General features: G+C 41.8%; 1 pseudogene; it reads right to left on the bottom strand.

Annotated features, from left to right (window-relative positions):
• Positions 1 to 15,013: 15,013 nt before the first annotated feature.
• Positions 15,014 to 15,131, bottom strand: LOC126279305 (5S ribosomal RNA; annotated as a pseudogene).
• Between the last annotated feature and the right edge of the window lie 4,959 nt (positions 15,132 to 20,090).

Here is a 20,090-nt window from a genome sequence, read left to right on the forward strand (position 1 = left end):
ACGGCCTGCAATGGACAGCACAGGAGATCCAGCACCACTGTGCTCGTTTTATCAAACAGTACGCCATGTTTAGAACTATACCTGAGGCCTAGGAACAATAACGTTTTCATTGTTCTACTGCAGCTCTTCCATTGTATGGTAACTGCACTAATTTGACCTTTCAATTTGACCCACATACACTAATGAGGCAAAATGACCACCTGTTTAAAAGCTTGTTTGTCAATCTTTGGAACGAAGTACTTCACTGATTCTGCGTATCAGTAGTCCAACAGTTCGTTGGTAGGTTTTTGGAAGCATGTGGCATTAGATGTCTACGCACAGGTCGTGTAAATAATGGGCCACTGATATACATACGCGGTGATGGCACCCGATAGCGACCCAAAACGATTCCGTAAGATTTACATCAGGTGAATTTGGAAGCTGAGACACGAGCGTGAGTTCACTAACCATTGCAGTGCGGTACAAGCTCCGAGAAGCGAAGAATTATACGGCTGAAAGATCACATCGCCGTCAAGCATGACGGGATACAGGTAGTTCGCAGCTGTCAGTGTGTCTTCAAATATTCAAATCTGTGTGAATTCCTAAAGGTACAAATTGCAGAGGTCATCGGTCCTTAGACCTACACACTACTTAAACTAACATGCTAGGAACAACACATACACCCATGCCGAGGGAAGACTCGAACCTCCGGCGGGAGAGGCCGCGTAATCCGTGCATGGGGTCTCAAACCGCACCGCCACTCCGCGAAGCAGGGTATCTTCGATAACTGCCACAGGTCCCACGTAAGTGCAGGAGAATGTCTGCCAAAGTATAATTCTGCTCCCACCGGACTGCGTCAGTGGCGCCCTGCACGTTTCGAATAGCCGTTCACTTCGATGACAGCGTTTGTGGAGACGACCAACGATGTAGTGTAGCAAAAATGTGATTCGCGCGAAAAGCCGACACGTTTCCATTTCTCGACGATAGAATCCCGATGACCCCGTGCCCACTGCGATCGTAACTGACGATGTCGTTGGGTCAACAAGTGAACAAGTAGGGGTGGTCACCCGCTGATCGCCATGTTCAAAAATGTACCTCGAATTGTCTGCTCCGAAACATTAAGACCACTCTCTTTCGGCAGAGATGACACAGAGCAAACAAGCCTCCGAACCCCACATTCTGTGAAGGGTCGTGGACGTCCAACCATTTAGCGCCTAGTGGTTATATCACTATCCTTCTGCCTCTTCCCGTAGATGCTCACGACAGTAGTACGGGAACGTTCGACCAATTTCGCCTTTTTCGAGATACCCGTTCACAGTCTCTGCGTAATAATAATCTACCCTTTGTCAAAGCCGCTTATTTCAATGAATTGCCCCATTTTCAGCCAATATCTTTGCTACGGTGATGCCCTGTTCCTATCTGGTCCACTTACATACTTTTGTTACAGCATCACGTGAGCGCAGCGCCAACAGATGGCATCCAGCGTCGTGATGGCCAGTGGTCATAATGCTTTGACTTATCAGTGTACAAAACATAGGGAGAGAGATCAGGTGATGGAGATTGCTTCTGCCTCTACTGGCTGTTCTCTCCTCAGCAATCACCTCACGCACTCGTGGCAAAGCTGTCAAGACGATGGGGGCTGTTGCTTTGTCTTGCAGAATACATCCATACAGTTCTGATTTAGTCCATTGTAAATGGTTCTGAAAGCCTGCGACTGTGAAAACAATAGGTCTGTTTATAAAAAACTCATATACTACCAGTCACGTTTTTATTTATTTTATTTTTCGCACGACGCGTTTCGGAAAATGATTCCCATTTTCTAGCCCGTTTTTGTGTTTGTTATGTCATTCCTATGTGATGTTGTCGATGAGTGAGATTCTGCTTCATTTCGTTGACTTTACTGCAATATACAAGAAAACAATCGATTTTTAGTTGGTTGTCGATCTTTCTCTGAAGTTAGTGGCGAAATTTAGAAAAATTTTACTTACAGTTTCCTTATGGTCCATTTGTGCAGAGTCTCACACACACACTAAACATCACACACAACTTGTTGTACACTTTTAAAAATCGAAAACATTTAACATAAACAAAACAGTTACACAGATATTCCTATAAGTAGTCAACAGAGATGACACTATAGGTCTTCCACAGAGTATGAATGCTTTTGTACAGAGGTTATTTACCTTTACAGTTTGGATCATAATTTACTTATGTATATTTTACAATTGTGCTCATTTCTATGTGTTACTATTTTCATTCAAGTATACTGTCGAAACAACTGAGGAAATTCACTGATTCACTTACAAGTTAATATTTTATCTTCATATTTTCTGTAATGTGAATATATCTCCAGTTCTTCAGGCAAAAACTAATGTTGTTGTTGTTGACTTCAGTCCTGAGACTGGTTTCATGCAGCTCTCCATGCTACTCTATCCTGTGCAAGCTGCTTCATCTCCCAGTACCTACTGCAACCTACATCCTTCTGAATCTGCTTAGTGTACTCATCTCTCGGTCTCCCTCTACGATTTTACCCTCCACACTGCCCTCAAATGCTAAATTTGTGATCCCTTGATGCCTCAAAACATGTCCTACCAACCGATCCCTTCTTCTAGTCAAGTTGTGCCACAAACTTCTCTTCTCCCCAATCCTATTCAATACCTCCTCATTAGTTACGTGATCTATCCACCTTATCTTCAGTATTCTTCTGTAGCACCACATTTCGAAAGCTTCTATTCTCTTCTTGTCTAAACTAGTTATCGTCCATGTTTCACTTCCATACATGGCTACACTCCAAACAAATATTTTCAGAAATGACTTCCTGACACTTAAATCTATATTCGATGTTAACAAATTTCTCTTCTTCAGAAACGCTTTCCTTGCCATTGCCAGTCTACATTTTATATCCTCTCTACTTCGACCATCATCAGTTATTTTACTTCCTAAATAGCAAAACTCCTTTACTACTTTAAGTGTCTCATTTCCTAATCTAATTCCCTCAGCGTCACCCGATTTAATTGGACTACATTCCATTATCCTCGTTTTGCTTTTGTTGATGTTCATCTTATATCCTCCTTTCAAGACACTGTCCATTCCGTTCAACTGCTGTTCCAAGTCCTTTGCCGTGTCTGACAGAATTACAATGCCATCGGCGAACCTCAAAGTTTTTACTTCGTCTCCATGAATTTTAATACCTACTCCAAATTTTTCTTTTGTTTCCTTTACTGCTTGCTCAATATACAGATTGAATAACATCGGAGAGAGGCTACAACCCTGTCTCACTCCTTTCCCAACCACTGCTTCCCTTTCATGCCCCTCGACTCTTATAACTGCCATCTGGTTTCTGTACAAATTGTAAATAGCCTTTCGCTCCCTGTATTTTACCCCTGCCACCTTTAGAATTTGAAAAAGAGTATTCCAGTCAACATTGTCAAAAGCTTTCTCTAAGTCTACAAATGCTAGAAACGTAGGTTTGCCTTTTCTTAATCTTTCTTCTAAGATAAGTCGTAAAGTCAGTATTGCCTCACGTGTTCCAACATTTCGACGGAATCCAAACTGATCCTCCCCGAGGTCCGCATCTACCAGTTTTTCCATTCGTCTGTAAAGAATTCGCGTTAGTATTTTGCAGCTGTGACTTATTAAACTGATAGATCGGTAATTTTCACATCTGTCAGCACCTGCTTTCTTTGGGATTGGAATTATTATATTCTTCTTGAAGTCTGAGGGTATTTCGCCTGTCTCATACATCTTGCTCACCAGCTGGTAGAGTTTTGTCATGACTGGCTCTCCCAAGGCCGTCAGTAGTTCTAATGGAATGTTGTCTACTCCGGGGGCCTTGTTTCGACTCAGGTCTTTCAGTGCTCTGTCATACTCTTCACGCAGTATCGTATCACCCATTTCGTCTTCATCCACATCCTCTTCCATTTCCATAATATTGTCCTCAAGTACATCGCCCTTGTATAGACCCTCTATATACTCCTTCCACCTTTCTGCCTTCCCTTCTTTGCTTAGAACTGGGTTGCCATCTGAGCTCTTGATATTCATACACGTGGTTCTCTTCTCTCCAAAGGTCTCTTTAATTTTCCTGTAGGCAGTATCTATCTTACCCCTAGTGAGATAAGCTTCTACATCCTTACATTTGTCCTCTAGCCATCCCTGTTTAGCCATTTTGCACTTCCTGTCGATCTCATTTTTGAGACGTTTGTATTCCTTTTTGCCTGCTTCATTTACTGCATTTTTATATTTTCTCCTTTCATCAATTAAATTCAATATTTCTTCTGTTACCCAAGGATTTCTAGCAGCCCTCGTCTTTTTACCTACTTTATCCTTTGCTGCCTTCACTACTTCATCCCTCAGAGCTACCCATTCTTCTTCTACTGTATTTCTTTCCCCTATTCCTGTCAATTGTTCCCTTATGCTCTCCCTGAAACTCTGTACAACCTCTGGTTCTTTCAGTTTATCCAGATCCCATCTCCTTAATTTCCCACATTTTTGCAGTTTCTTCAGTTTTAATCTACAGGTCATAACCAATAGATTGTGGTCAGAGTCCACATCTGCCCCTGGAAATGTCTTACAACTTAAAACCTGGTTCCTAAATCTCTGTCTTACCATTATATAATCTATCTGATACCTTTTAGTATCTCCAGGGTTCTTCCACGTATACAACCTTCTTTCATGATTCTTAAACCAAGTGTTACCTATGACTAAGTTGTGGTCTGTACAAAATTCTACTAGGCGGCTTCCTCTTTCATTTCTTAGCCCCAATCCATATTCACCTACTATGTTTCCTTCTCTCCCTTTTCCTACACTCGAATTCCAGTCACCCATTACTATTAAATTTTCGTCTCCCTTCACTATCTGAATAATTTCTTTTATTTCATCGTACATTTCTTCAATTTCTTCGTCATCTGCAGAGCTAGTTGGCATATAAACTTGTACTACTGTAGTAGGTGTGGGCTTCGTATCTATCTTGGCCACAATAATGCGTTCACTATGCTGTTTGTAGTAGCTTACCCGCATTCCTATTTTCCTATTCATTATTAAACCTACTCCTGCATTACCCCTATTTGATTTTGTGTTTATAACCCTGTAATCACCTGACCAGAAGTCTTGTTCCTCCTGCCACCGAACTTCACTAATTCCCACTATATCTAACTTTAACCTATCCATTTCCCTTTTTAAATTTTCTAACCTACCTGCCCGATTAAGGGATCTGACATTCCACGCTCCGATCCGTAGAACGCCAGTTTTCTTTCTCCCGATAACCACGTCCTCTTGAGTAGTCCCTGCCCGGAGATCCGAATGGGGGACTATTTTACCTCCGGAATATTTTACCCAAGAGGACGCCATCATCATTTAATCATACAGTAAAGCTGCATGTCCTCGGGAAAAATTACGGCTGTAGTTTCCCCTTGCTTTCAGCCGTTCGCAGTACCAGCACAGCAAGGCCGTTTTGGTTAATGTTGCAAGGCCAGAACAGTCAATCATCCAGACTGTTGCCCCTGCAACTACTGAAAAGGCTGCTGCCCCTCTTCAGGAACCACACGTTTGTCTGGCCTCTCAACAGATACCCCTCCGTTGTGGTTGCACCTACGGTACGGCCATCTGTATCGCTGAGGTACGCAAGCCTCCCCACCAACGGCAAGGTCCATGGTTCATGGGGGGGCAAAACTAATACACAACATAAAATGTAAGACTCTCGAATATACAAGGTCACATCCCAGGAATGCTCCATGTTGTACCTATGACAAACAGGTCGATATTTCAACACCAGGTACAAAGAGCACATAAAAGCCTACACAAACAACAGGCACACTATATCAGCCATAGCAACACATGTACATAATACAGGAAACCCATTTGGAAAAATAGAGCAAAATGTGTCTGACAGTAGCGAAAGTGAAAAAGTGCTCAAAGCTCTTAAGGCATGTATTTTAGAGCTAATGTTTACTAGACTTTTTTTCTTCTTTTGGCCCATAATAAACTTCTGAGTTTGCACTTGTTTTATAGGATTTGCGTCTTTTACTAGTAATCAGAACAACTTTGGTCCGAATTTCGCAACTGCTTAGATTCTGCATAAATACAATCATTAATGGCAGCCGAAGACTACCAATCTTGCCTTTGGCGTGGGAAACTGCCCCTAAAATGCGGAATAATCATGAAGGATCAACGGCATACAGATGCAAAAGACAATGGAAACCACTGCTTTAAGGGTACACAATGTGTATCCATAGGACATGTGGTTTGTAATTTAAAAAGTGTCATGATGAAATCTCCATTCGCAAAGATTCCGCTCTACTCGTCCATTTGGTTCTCCAGGAGGGGACTGTCAAGGGGGAGCTGAACATGAGAGAAAGACTGAATAACTAACGTGGTAGCGAAGCTATAAAATCTGGAAAAAGATATCCTAAGGCTCAATATTAGGTTTAGTGCGAGGGGGGGGGGGGGGAGTGAAGTTAGTGAAAGATGACAAGGATTTCTGATCAGATGAGTACAGGGTAATATCAACAGCAGTAGGGAATGGCATAATGAGAGTAGGGTTTGTTATGAATAGGATGGTAGGGCAGAGAGTGAGTTACTGAGAAGAGTTCATTAACAGGGTTATTCTCACCAAAATGGACAACAAACCAACACTGGCAACAATAATGTAGCTACACATTCTGACGTCACAAGCAGGAGTTGAAGAGATAGAGAAGATATGTGAAGAGTATGTAAAGGGAGATGAAAATCCAATGGTCATGGGGGACAGGAATGCGGTTGTACACGAGGAATAGAGGAAGGGTTATGGGAGAATATGGGCTTGGCAGTATGAATGAGAGAGAAGAAAGGTCAATTCAATTCTTCAATAAATTTCAATTAGCTACAGCGAATACCCTGTTGAAGAATCACAAGAGGAGGTCTAGAGATACGGAATGGTCACATTGTTGTTAAGCAGAGATTCCGAAATCGGATGTTGGACTGTAAGGCGTACCCAGGAGCAGATTAGACTCGGATCACAATTTAGTGATGATGAAGAGGAGACTGAAGTTTAAGAGACGAGTGAGGAATAATCAATGAGCAAAAAATTGGGATACAGAAGTACTAATGAATGAGGAGACATTCTTGAAGTTCTCTGACACTGTAGATGCTGTGAGAATGAATAATTCAGTACGCTTTGCATTTGTGGGGGAATGGACGTGTCTAAAATGGGCAGTCACAGACGTTGGAACGGAAAGCATAGGTGCAACAAAGCTAATTACGAAGAAACTTTGGGTAACAGAAGAATCGGAAGGAAATAGAAAAAGTTCAGGAGAATTCAAGAATGTATGAAAACAAGTCACTTAGGAATGAAATAAGGCAAAATAGCTGAACGTAAATGTGAAGAAACTGAAAAAGAACTGACTGTCAGAAGAACTGAATAAGCATGTAGAAAGGTCAAAACAACACTCGGCATATGGAAAGATCGGAACAAATTTCGGTAAAATTAAAAGCAAGGGCCTTAACATTAAGATTACAATGAGAATTCCACTGCCTGATGCAGAGAGGCGAGCGGATAGGTGGAAAGAGTACACAGGTCCTCTATGGTGGGGAGGGCTTGTCTGAAGACGCGATAAAATAGGAAACAGGAGTCGATAAGTAAGAGATTACAGATTCAGTATTAGAATCAGAATTTAAAAGCGCCTCGGAAGGCCTAAGATCGAATAATGCAAAGGGGATAGACAACACTCCGGCATAATTTCTAAATTCATTGGGGGAAGTGACAACAAAACTATTACTGACGTTGAAATGTAGAATATATGAGACTGGCGATATACCATGAGACTTCTGGAAAAACGTCATCCACACAGTTCAGAAGATTACCAGGGCTGACAAGTGTGAGAATCATAGCACAATCCGCTTAACAGCTTATGCATCAAAGCTGCTAACAATGATGGCTTACAGAAGAATGGTTAACAGCATGTGGTAAATGCCGGTCAATTTGGCTGTATGATAGGTAAAGGCACTAGAGTGGCAGTTCTGACGTTGCGATTGATAACAGACTGTATACAGAAGATAAATCAAGACGCGTTCGTAGGATCTGTCAACTTGGAAAAAGTAGGAGTAATCTATAGGGAAAGATGGGTAATAAGTAATAGGTACAAGTACCAAGAGGGAACAATAAGAGTGGAAGACGAAGAACGAAGTGTTCGGATTAACAAGGGTACAAGGCAAGCCTGTAGTCTTCAGCTCCTAATGTTAATCTATACACTGAAGAAGCAATGACGAAAATAAAAGATGGGTTTAAGAGTGGGTGTAAAATTCAAGGTGAAGGATATCAATAATAATATTCGATTGTGACATTACTGCCCTCAGAGAACGTAAAGGAGAATTACCGGATGAATGGAATGAACACTGTGATAAGTACGTAATATAAGCTGAGAATAAATCGAACAAAGAAGAATATGATGAGAAGTAGCAGAAATGAGAACAGCGACAAACTGAACATCAAAACTGGAATCAAAATGGCTCTGAGCACTATCGACTTAATATATATGGTCATCAGTTCCCTAGAATTTAGAACTACTTAAACCTAACTAACCTAAAGACAGCACACAACACCCAGTCATCACGAGGCAGAGAAAATCCCTGACCCCGCCGGGAATCGAAACCGGGAACCCGGGCTTGGGAAGCGAGAACGCTACCGCATCAAAATTGGGGGTCAGCAAGACCAAGTTCATGTATTTTGCTACTTAGGTGGCAAAATAACTCTTGACGGATGGACCAAGGGTATAAAAAGCAAATAGCATTCGCAAAGAGAGAATTCCTGGCCAAGAGAAATCTGCTAGTATCAAATGTAGGCTTTAATGTGAGGAATAAATTTCTGGATGTGTATATTTGAATTACACAATTGTATGACAGTGTGACGTGGACTGTGGGACAAACGGAAAGGCGAGAATGTAAGCATTTGAGATGTGATGCTACAGAAGAATGTTGAAAATTGTGCAGACTAATAAGGTAAGGAATGAGGAGGTTCTACGCAGAATCAGCGAGGAAAAGAATATACAGAAAACAAGAAGAAGGGACAGGATGACAGGATGTTTGTTACGAAATCAGGAAATTAGTTATATGGTACTAGAGGGTTCCAAGGTACGAGAGGGAGCTGTAGAGAGTTCAGATGGTTCAAATGGCTCTGAGCACTATAAGACTTAACTTCTAAGGTCATCAGTCCCCTAGAACTCAGAACTACTTAAAACTAACTAACATACGGGCATCATACACATCCTTGCCCGAGGCACGATTCGAACCGACCGTAGCGGTAGCGCAGTTCCAGACTGTAGCGCCTAGAACCGCTCGGCCACTTTAGCCAGCAGCTGTAGAGAGTACGAACTGTAAAGGAAGACAGAGACTGAAATACATCCAGCAAATGACGGCAGACGTAGGTGACAAGTGTTACTCTGGGATGAACAGCTTAGCGTGCTGCTTCAATCGAGACAGAAGGCTGATGACTAAAAAAAAGACACCTCTGAAATCTAGCCGGTGGAATTCTGGTTCACCCTCACATCAGGAAGCGAACGTAGACAGAAGAGAATTTCAGTCATAAGAGAAAGACAAATTTGCTGAAAGCTTTTTCGGTAAATGCATTTCGTCACTAAAGGTAAATAAGCGAACATTGTGTTGTACCACCCCTGGAGAATAACTCGGTGATTATATACAGGGTGTTACAAAGAAGTACGGCCAAACTTTCAGGAAACAGTCCTCACACACAAATAAAGAAAATATGTTATGTGGACATGTGTCCGGAAACGCTTAATTTCCATGTTAGGGCTCATTTTAGTTTCGTCAGTATGTACTGTACTTCCTTGATTCACCGCCAGTTGGCACAATTGAAGGAAGATAATGTTGACTTCGGTGCTAGTGTTGACATGCGACTCATTGCTCTACAGTACTAGCATCAAGCACATCAGTACGTAGCACCAACAGGTTAGTGTTCATCACGAACGTGGTTTTGCAGTCAGTGCAATGTTTACAAATGGGGAGTTGGCAGATGCCCATTTGATGTATGTATTAGCACGGGGCAATAGCCATGGCGCGGTACGTTTGTATCGAGACAGATTTCCAGAAAGAAGGTGTCCCGACAGGAAGACGTTCGAAGCAACTGATCGGCATCTTAGGGAGCACGTAACATTCCAGCCTATGACTCGCGACTGGGGAAGACCTAGAACGACGAGAACACCTGAAATGGACGAGGCAATTCTTCGTGCAGTTGAGGATAGCCCTGTCAGCGTCAAAGAAGTTGCTGCTGTACAAGGTAACATTCGGTGACCGATGGATTGGTAGAGGCGGACCAATTCCATGGCCTCCACGCTCTCCTGACCTCAACCCTCTTGACTTTCATTTATGGGGGCATTTGAAAGCTCGTGTCTACGCAACCCCGGTACCAAATGTAGAGACTCTTCGTGCTCGTATTGTGTACGGCTGTGATACAATACGCCATTCTCCAGGGCTGCATCAGCACATCAGGGATTCCATGTGACGGAGGGTGAATGCATGTTTCCTCGCTAACGGAGGACATTTTCAACATTTCCTGTAACAAAGTGTTTGAAGTCACGCTGGTACGTTCTGTTGCTGTGTGTTTCCATTCCATGATTAATGTGATTTAAAGAGAAGTAATAAAATGATAAAATGAGCTCTAACATGGAAAATAAGCGCTTCCGGACACATGTCCACATAACATACTTTCTTTGTTTGTGTGTGAGGAGTGTTTCCTGAAAGTTTGGCCGTACCTTTTTGTAACACCCTGTAGTTCCGTGTGCTCTCTGTACTTGAGTGAAATAATGTACTTTCTGAACGACTCTGCAGATTGCAAATTGAGTTGAGTGAAAGCAGACAGTAACGTTGCTGTTTTAGGACATGGGCAATTTGCGAGTTGGAGAGCCGACGTGTGCTCCTGGGAATGACCACCTCGCGCAGCAGTTAGCAGCAGCGACTGCGGGGAAGTGCGCTGAGCGTCGTTAGCGGACACCAGTGGGATACGGCTGAGTTTGACACACGCCATCCGGGAAATGAAATGTGCCCGCACAGCTGGCGCCAGTCTTCTCTGCGCGTATTCGCTTTCACTGCGCAATTCCGCTGAAAGGTTCTCTCATCAGGCGCAGTACCTTTTGCAAACACATTCTCATCAGAGGTATGGCATTTCCTGTCTCTTATGCGGCAGCGACAGAGAACGTAATTGATTGTCGTCGCATGCTTCATAGAAACTGTTCTCGTACAAAAAGAACGTTTTGTTATTTTGGAAATTGATTTTTAAATGATGCTCGAAATCACAGGATATGTATTTCACAGTTAATTCGGCGGAACGTAGTTCCATGGCTGAAAACATATAGGAAACGAACAAGTGATTGAAATGGACTTGACTAACGTGGTAATAGGCAATTGATTCAGTTTACAGAACTAACCACAATCACAGTTCTTGCAAGAACCCATATGACAAAACTCATCCAGTTGCGGTGTTAGATATATGAAACAGTAGGAATACTCTGTCTTCAAGGATGGAAACAGTAGGAATACTCTGTCTTCAAGGATAATCTGTTCCAAACAAGGCTGAGTCTGACAGATCTACATCTACATCTACGTCTACATTTATACTCCGCAAGCCACCCAACGGTGTGTAGCGGAGGGCACTTTACGTGCCACTGTCATTACCTCCCTGTCGTGTTCCAGTCGCGTATGGTTCGCGGGAAGAACGACTGTCGGAAAGCCTCCGTGCGCGCTCGAATCTCTCTAATTTTACATTCGTGATCTCCTCTGGAGGTATAAGTAGGGGGAAGCAATATATTCCATACCTCATCCAGAAACGCAGCCTCTCGAAACCTGGACAGCAAGCTGCACCGCGCTGCAGAGCGCCTCGCTTGCAGAGTTTGCCACTTGAGTTTGCTGAACAACTCCGTAACGCTATCAAGCTTACCAAATATCTCTATTACGAAACGCGCCGCTCTTCTTTGGATCTTCTCTATCTCCTCCGTCAACCCGATCTGGTACGTATCTCACACTGATGAGCAATACTCAAGCATAGGTCGAACGAGTGTTTTGTAAGCCACCTCCTTTGTTGATGGATTACATTTTCTAAGGACTCTCCCAATGAATCTCAACCTGGTACCCGCCTTACCAACAATTAATTTTATATGATCATTCTACTTCAAATCGTTCCGCACGCATACTCCCAGATACTTTACATAAGTCACTGCTACCAGTGTTTGTTCCGCTATCATACAATCATACAATAAAGGATCCATCTTTCTATGTATTCGCAATGCACTACATTTGTCTATGTTAAGGGTCAGCTGCCACTCCCTGCACCAAGTGCCTATCCGGTGCAGATCTTCCTGCATTTCGCTACGATTTTCTAATGCTGCAACTTCTCTGTATACTACAGCATCATCCGCGAAAAGCCGCATGGAACTTCCGACACTGTTTATACTATAGAATTATCAGTTAAATAAAGCATAGATTCCAAATACTAGCATGAATTAGTAATAAAAGAATGGAAACATGGCTAGAATCTGAACTAGGGGAGGTAAATTTGGATTATAAAGAGATGCAATGACCGTGAGGCAACACTTAACCTATGCCATCTAAGACTTACAAAATATTAAACCTACATTTATATCGTTTATAGATTTGAAGAATTCTTTCGATTGTATTTATTGGAACAGACTCCTTGAAATTCTGAAAACATCAGTACAATACAGGGCTAAACGTCATTTAAAACTACTATAAAATACAGACTGTAGATCTAAGACTTGAATGACAGTAAATTGGGGTAGTAGTTGAGAAGGGAATGGTACAGAGATGCAGCTTATCGGCTATGTTAAATCGATTAGCACATTGAATAATCATTAAAGGAAATATGAAAAGCGAATTGAAGTTCCAAGAAGAAACAGGAATTTTAACATTTCCCAGTGATAGTGCCTTGACTAAACGAACATAGTAGTGGATGGCTAAATTTATTCATGTGACTTAGAGGGAATTAGCTTAGGTCTGCGATTTTAGACGTGTCTTACTTGGCTTCTGTAGTACTGAACAATACTACAGAGGAATTATTTAGAGACGTTGACCTTTCAACTTTCGGCAGCGAACTGAAGAAAAGGATTAACCACGTGAAACCTAAAAAGTCTTCCAAAAATATCAGAGAAGCTTCTTTCATTCACAGGAAACTTAAAAGTATAAGTCATGTTTGTTACTGTTGATAAGGTAATGAGTGGACCCCATTCAACCTATGAAGGTCGTTACTGATTTATTCAACATTTATCATAGTTCTTCACCATCAAGATAAAAGATAACCTGCTCATCTTCTCTGTTCAGAAGCTAAAGCCAGCTTACTTTTCCCTGGATGATAACGCACATCAGCACCGAAACCAACATCTGACCAGCATACGGTGGTTTACAAAGTACAATGGAAAGTTACAAACCAAGAACGTGTGGTAAAATTCCCTGCCACATAGCAGACTTACATCGTCTGTTTCCCTCCATTGATATTAAAGTGTTTCTGGTTTTAAATATAAAATGTGGTCGGGCTGTTGGCAAAAAGGTAAACGATATTTAATACACTATTGGCGTCACGTCTATTCTGGTCGCTCGTAATTGCAGGTTAAATATACGCCAACGATAATCACGCTTGCTACGCATGCGCAAATATTAGTAAAAATACATACAGTTTGGCTTGTAATGATTTAATTACGTTATCCAAACTCGCTGCTAGCTCAAAGATAATGAGAGGTAGCATGAAACTATTTCTGTCATTGCTCGTTAAATTAATTGTTGCGAAGAGAGGGGCGATATAACCACATATGTAGCGTAAGGATTTGTACTCATGAAAAATAATTTCACTGATATCACACTGGCTTCTTTTTAGGTTAACCATTTCCGTGACAGAAATAAATTAATTGCAAAGTCAAAGGTATCGTGAAACAGACATAAGCCTTGTTGTCTACTGCAGTTAAATCTATACATGAAATTACGTAAAAAATCAGATAAAATGAACTTTGCAAATGTGAACGCTTCAAAATTATTGTCAGTATTCAAGGCATTTATTATGTTAACTTGAGGGTGAAGCCCAAAATTTAATATTTTTATTAAGTTTCATCTAACATGCACCTGAGTACCATTATGACAAAAGAAAAGCCAAACCTGCAATCTTCTACACAACTCACTTAAAATAATTATTTTCACCTAAATATTTCCACGGAGAGGGAGACGTTTTGAATAAGAAGAGGAGAAATTCACTTTTTACCATATATTGCAACAGAAAATACGTACATTGAATACTCGTTGCGTCAGAAGCGCTAAGCAACTTAATTCTGCAACAGCAGAGACAGAAGTAGTTTGCCATCTTTTTTAACCTTAATGAAATGAGATATCCATGGTTACAATTAATCTCTTAACATTGTTACTCTTTGAAACTAAAATACATAGTTTTTTAGTATTTTAATACTAAAAATATCATATTATCGAGTGGTAGATTTTATAATTATCTGTCGTTTTAGTTACGGTTTTTATCGTCAGAAATGCACTCAGTTTTGTACTTCACATTTACACGTCTAGTATATGTTCACTTTAATTTTAGGGTTTTTCCAGAAGACGTCACAACTCCACCTGGAAGGTTATAGTATGCTTGTTTCAAGCACATGCTTGAAACTCTTACCAAAACATTTGTGATACACACTATTTTGCAGGCACAGTAAGTTGTTACTGTAATATTCACACTATAGTCGTATATAATTAATGAGTGAATATCGCATCAGCATATTGTTCGTTTAAATACTGTGACCAACACAATACGGATTAAAATAACAATTTAAACTAAACTCCTCCCGAACAGGCCATGAAGGCCCAAAGGTACCGACTGGCCGCCGTGTCATCCTCAGAACGCAGGCGTCACTGGATGCGGATATGGAGGGCATGTGGTCAGCACACCGCTCTCCCGGCCGTATGTCAGTTTCCGAGACCGGAGCCGCTACTTCTCGATCAAGTAGCTTCTCAATTTGCCTCACAAGGTCTCAAGGGCTGAGTGCACCCCGCTTGCCAACAGCGCTCGGCAGACCGGATGGTCACCCATCCAAGTGCTAGCCCAGCCCGACAGCGCTTAACTTCGGTGATCTGACGGGAACCGATGTTACCACTGCGGCAGGGCCGTTGGCTAAATAACAATTTTCCAGGGATAATTACCTCACTTCCCCACTCCGCGCGGCCCAATGGAAACCCCCGCATAAAACACAGGCGGAAACGTTCGGGAAGGGCCTTATCTGGCTTTCGCGGTATATTCAGTCAGATAAGAAGGAAAAAAATACGCCATCATATTACATATTACATTAAATAAAAGATTAGATCATTAATAATGCAATAACCGTTCAAGTTACTGGGTGTCTCATGGCACATTTCTCCATGGATGTGTAGGTCAAATGAAGTTACTCATTGGGTTATTTCTTAAAAGTTCAGTGCTTTTTAGCAATAGAAATATTCATTCAATCGTGAATTATTAATGACAGTTCATAATTAATTCATTGTCTATTAATACAAAATATAGTCTTATGCACATTTAATGTCCAAATTTTGTGCACAAAAGGGTTCGGTGCACATCGACACAAGATACCAGTTAATGTATATGACGCAGTACGCAAGTTTTCTAGTTATTGATTTCACTGCAACGAAAATGTCCTGTAGTCACTGGCATCGTCAATTATTATTCATAACCGAGCGAGGTGGCGCTGTGGTTATCACACTGGACTCGCATTCGGGAGGACGACGGTTCAATCCCGCGTCCAGCCATCCTGATTTAGGTTCTCCGTGATTTCCCTAAATCGCTCCAGGCAAATGCCGAGATGGTTCCTTCGAAAGTGCACGGCCAACTTCTTTCGCCGTCCCTCCGATGACCTTGCTGTTTGGTTTCTTTTCCCAAACAACCGAATTATTATTCATAATGCTAAAGTTCTGTTATTTGCTTCTTAAGACATTAATATTTAAGGGGAGGGGGGGGGAGGGGTAGGACGTCAAACGGGACGATTTGGAGCAAGAGAGACACAACAGGACATTCTAATTTCCACTGTCTATACTTTTAAAAATAAATTCATAAAACTTTGTCAGAATGACCAGAAAGGGCTCGGGATTTACACTAATAGTCGTGGAATTTCAAAAATATAAGAAAATAATTACTTTTTTGACATTTGTATTTCACCTTTTTTTCACTTACCATTGGCTGCATTTGTTTCTATAGGTACAGTAAGGGAGATTCTTCGATGAATTTTCCACAGCATAAAAACCATACTTACAGGCGTATGAAACAACTGTGGTAAAAATTGAGATAATTAACGATAAAATTTGAGTTGTTTCTAAACATGAAGTTTAAAATATAGCAGCACATTCATTTTTTTTATAAATTAAATCGTTTCTAGAATTTCATACGTCTGTAAGTATGGTTTGTATGCTGTGCAAAAATTCATCGAAAAATCTCACTTAGTTATGAAGAAATGTGTACCTATCGTGTAGCAACAAACGCAGCCAATAGAAGTGAAAAAATGATGAACTTTCACATGTAAAAAAAAAATTATTTTGTTATGATTGTGAATCCTTAATCCTTCCTAGTCATGCTGACAAAGTTTCATGAATTTACTCGTAAAAGTATAGACAGTGGAAATTAAAATGTTCTGTTGTGTCTCTCCTCCTCCAAGAAGGCCCGTTTGACGTCCTACCCCCCTTAAAGGTTATAAACATCAGTTATTTTGTAAGTTCACCGCATTCACGTTTATAAACTGATAACAATTGAAATACCGATGTCGTTGTGTCAGTAGCACGTGGCGTGAATGTCCAGAATGCGGTCGTTGGTGAGCGGCTTTATGACCGAAATAGCCCGCATCTCGTGGTCGTGTGGTAGCGTTCTCGCTTCTCACGCCCGGGTTCCCGGGTTCGATTCCCGGCGGGGTCAGGGATTTTCTCTGCCTCGTGATGGCTGGGTGTTGTGTGATGGCCTTAGGTTAGTTGAGTTTAAGTAGTTCTACGTACTAGGGGACTGATGACCATAGATGTTGAGTCCCATAGTGCTCAGAGCCATTTGAACCATTTTTGAATGACCGAAATGCCGGCCGCGGTGGTCTCGCGGTTCTAGGCGCGCAGTCCGGAACCGTGCGACTGCTACGGTCGCAGGTTCGAATCCTGCCTCGGGCATGGATGTGTGTGATGTCCATAGGTTAGTTAGGTTTAAGTAGTTCTAAGTTCTAGGGGACTAATGACCACAGCAGTTGAGTCCCATAGTGCTCAGAGCCATTTGAACCATTTTTTTAATGACCCAAATGCGCTGATCTGTGCGTGGCGCTGATGACCACTACGTAATCGACGGCTGGAGACATCGATGACCTGGGTGTGGTCGGTGGCCCCCAACGGTAGGTGAACCGACGTCCGTTGGACAGCAAACTCGCCTTAGGCAGCCGATCACGATGACTGTGCAGGATCAGGAACGCAGCCTCCGGATTAGCTGCTCAAACTCGCCTTTGCATAATGAAGACCTTGGCAGCAACTTGACCGTAATCGCGAGCATGAAAGTTTCCAAAAGCGGCATCAGAATTCATTCATAATTTATTGTCCGCTTTGGAAAGATATCACAAATTATTACATTTGAATGAATTCGAAATTGTGAATAAGGACAACAATCAGAATGTAGACTGGAATGACGACAATGAAAATTTGTGCCGCACCGGGAAATTTGGGTCTGGCCGTGAGTCATACACGCAAGGCCAGCGCCACAACGTCTTAATTAGTACATTGTCGCAGGTAAGATGTCTATAGCACATAATGAGGCGGTCCGTTGCAAAACTTGCCTTATCCATGATAAGAAATTTTACAGGAGACACAAAAAACTAAAAACTTCTTAATGCCGCTGAAACTGAACTATTTTCCTGGTAGGAATGCACAATTTTAATAAATAAAGTCATGATTAATTGGGAATATAATTATTCCCATCGAGAAATTGGTTATGTTGCTATATATCCAGGATTAGACAAGTTTTGTTGCAGCACACTGCAAGTACGTAGTTCATATACCCAGGAATATATTTTTTGTGCATTTATGATAGTGCTGATGCATTCAGTTTATAGTCATTTATTAGAACTTAAAAAACACAGTTCAAAGAAAACAATAATATTTCTACATAATAATTCATAGAGCAGAATTCAAATAACTAAGTCTGTCAAATCCTTATGAGTTTCACAATATTCGTTGATTGTCTCTTCATGGGAGTAATTTGTTTCTCCAGTATTGGACGCTAACAAATTATTGTAGAAAGCCAGTTCTTCATTCACCTTCCACTCCAATCCAAAATGTTTTTGTAGCAAATGCTCTACGTCCTTAATTTTGGCTGGGTTCAAGGGCACTCCTGAGGACACAAAAATTGTGGAACATGCGTATTCACCAAACGTTTACCTTTCTTCATCACAGACCTTCCCGAACCACAGTCTACATTGTAATTCGGTTCTCCTTGTACTGTCACCTTTTCTTCAGACGTTTCACACAAGATGAACCGCTTAGCTGAAGAAAATTTGAAATGCCAGCTACTTCGTTTTTTCATCATATTGTCAGCAGCCTTCTTCCAGTCGCTCACTGTGCAATCCACGCCCGTTTTAGAAACCTGAGCATGCGATGCGAAAATATCTTCATACTCTTTTGGATTGCAAATTAATGGCCTGGTCCTAATGTCCTTCTCTATTTGTCCAAACACTCTGTCCGATGGCAGAAAGGAGTGTCCTGGAATATGAAACATCAGTTCAATACGCTTCACATTTGGGGGACTCACTTTTGACAGAAAATAGCAGCATATCAGGGAGATCAAGAGATGAATACACTAAGCAGATTCAGAAGGATGTAGGTTGCAATAAGTACTGGGAGATGAAGAAGCTTGCACAGGATAGGGTAGCTTGGAGAGCTGCATCAAACCAGTCTCAGGACTGAAGACAACAACAACAACGACAAACTAAGAAAATCCATTAACTGGATGTGTTGCTGCATATCTAGGTACACCGATTCCTGGTATACTCAATGCGGATAACCTGGCAGCACTAGCCATGTATTTCCTCTGTGGCAATTAATTTCAGCACGACTCTTTTTCCTATGTTGTTCACACTACAGGTTCCAGACGAGACTTCTTTCGTTGCGTTCGACCCTCTGATGAAATCCCAACCCAGGATACAGAACACTGATAAATTTTTTATCACCATGAACGTGCACTTAAAGGATCCATTTGCCATTAAAAAGGTCGACCTGAACCGGTGTTTTGACCACTTGCGACGTGGCACTAATACCCCCTTCCACGGTGCATCATTGAACTGGAAATGACTATGTCTTGTATACCGGACATAATTCTTTGTATAAATCACAACTCATAACGCTTGTCATTGCTCCTGTGCCCAAGGTCACAGTCAACGACGCAGTGCCTGTTTTTGCGTGCGCTGCAGCTTGTGGTACAGATTTGCCTGTCTTATTGCAAGTTTTCAGCTCAGCGCATCGTTCATTGCGCATATTCTTGTCGTCGCTGTAACACAACATGTTTACTGAGCTTGTAGAAGTCCCTTCACTTTTCTCCTTGACCACTACCGGAAGGCATACGGTGGCCAACTTCAGTTTAAAAGCGTGCCGTGTTGGCTATCGTCAACAACCTCTACTATCCTAAATCGTTGGTCCTGACGCTGCTGCATCATACGACTGTTTGTTTCTTCACATTTCTGTGCTCGGAATTAATTTTGTAATGAATGTTTCCGTCTGGTGGGAACCAATTTTGCCTCGGTAGAGCCGCCTAAGCGCTTGTTGGTTAGCCCACCTGTAAGCATTAGATCGATTACTTTTAGACTATTGGACGTTGGGACTGTTGTGTCCCATGATGTCTCCGCATCTCTTTCTATTATTTCATTGCTGATCATGGACGTACCCTTTCCCATTTGAGTTTGTGTACGCCGCATTCTGGTGTGATTGCTTACAACCAACGTTATTATGCCGGCCGCGGTGGTCTAGCGGTTCAGGCGCTCAGTCCGGAACCGCGCGACTGCTACGGTCGCAGGTTCGAATCCTGCCTCGGGCATGGATGTGTGTAATGTCCTTAGCTTTGTTAGGTTTAAGTA

Source organism: Schistocerca gregaria, chromosome 6 (genome assembly GCF_023897955.1).
Source record: "Schistocerca gregaria isolate iqSchGreg1 chromosome 6, iqSchGreg1.2, whole genome shotgun sequence".
Classification (NCBI taxonomy): domain Eukaryota; kingdom Metazoa; phylum Arthropoda; class Insecta; order Orthoptera; family Acrididae; genus Schistocerca; species Schistocerca gregaria.